Genomic DNA, 1,080 nt, shown 5'->3' on the forward strand with positions numbered 1-1,080 from the left:
TGGGTGAGATCTCTCTCACCTGGTTGGGTGAGATCTCTCTCATCTGGTTGGGTGAGATCTCTCTCACCTGGTTGGGTGACATCTCTCTCACCTGGTTGGGTGAGATCTCTGTGACCTGGTTGGGTGAGATCTCTCTCATCTGGTTGGGTGAGATCTCTCTCACCTGGTTGGGTGAGATCTCTGTGACCTGGTTGGGTGAGATCTCTCTCATCTGATTGGGTGAGATCTCTGTGACCTGGTTGGGTGAGATCTCTCTCATCTGGTTGGGTGAGATATCTCTCATCTGGTTGGGTGAGATCTCTCTCATCTGGTTGGGTGAGATCTCTCTCACCTGGTTGGGTGAGTACTCTGTGACCTGGTTGGCTGAGATCTCGCTCACCTGCTTGGGTGAGATCTCTCTTACCTGGTTGGGTGAGATCTCTCTCACCTGGTTGGGTGACATCTCTCTCACCTGGTTGGGTGAGATCTCCCTCACCTGGTTGGGTGAGATCTCTCTCACCTGGTTGGGTGAGATATCTCTCACCTGATTGGGTGAGATATCTCTCATCTGGTTGGGTGAGATCTCTCTCACCTGGTTGGGTGAGATCTCTCTCATCTGGTTGGGTGAGATCTCTCTCACCTGGTTTGGGTGAGTACTCTCTCACCTGGTTGGGTGAGTACTCTGTGACCTGGTTGGATGAGTTCTCTCACTTTGTTAAATGAATAAACATACAGCACAGACAAATCCGGGTGTGATGGTTTAACACCAATAACAAGATCACTCTCGCCAATGACACTCATCCTGGTCTGTCTCCCCAGGTCTCACCTGGTTGGGTGAAATCTCTCACCTGGTGGAGTGAGACCTCTCACCTGGTTAAATGAATAAACACACAACATAGACAAACCCGTGTATCACAGTTTAACACCAATGCAAAGATCACTACTCTTTGTTTTTTTCGGTACAGTCACGTACAGTGAGGGAAATACGTATTTGATCCCCTGCTGATTTTGTACGTTTGCCCACTGACAAAGAAATGATCAGTCTATAATTTTAATGGTAGGTTTATTTGAACAGTGAGAGACAGAATAACAACAAAAAAA

The 1,080-nt window shown here is 47.8% G+C and overlaps 1 long non-coding RNA gene across 1 annotated transcript; it reads right to left on the minus strand.

The window, feature by feature from the left end:
- Positions 1-229: 229 nt before the first annotated feature.
- LOC142906314 (uncharacterized) lies at positions 230-712 on the minus strand. The gene is made up of 3 exons (XR_012930144.1): positions 645-712; positions 404-451; positions 230-307 (listed from the first exon to the last, which is right to left on the minus strand). It is a non-coding gene; the product is annotated as an uncharacterized LOC142906314 (long non-coding RNA).
- Between the last annotated feature and the right edge of the window lie 368 nt (positions 713-1,080).

The sequence above is a fragment of the Petromyzon marinus genome, chromosome 63, assembly GCF_048934315.1.
Source record: "Petromyzon marinus isolate PM22_M1 ecotype Great Lakes invasive population chromosome 63, UKy_Petmar_22M1.pri1.0, whole genome shotgun sequence".
NCBI lineage: Eukaryota > Metazoa > Chordata > Hyperoartia > Petromyzontiformes > Petromyzontidae > Petromyzon > Petromyzon marinus.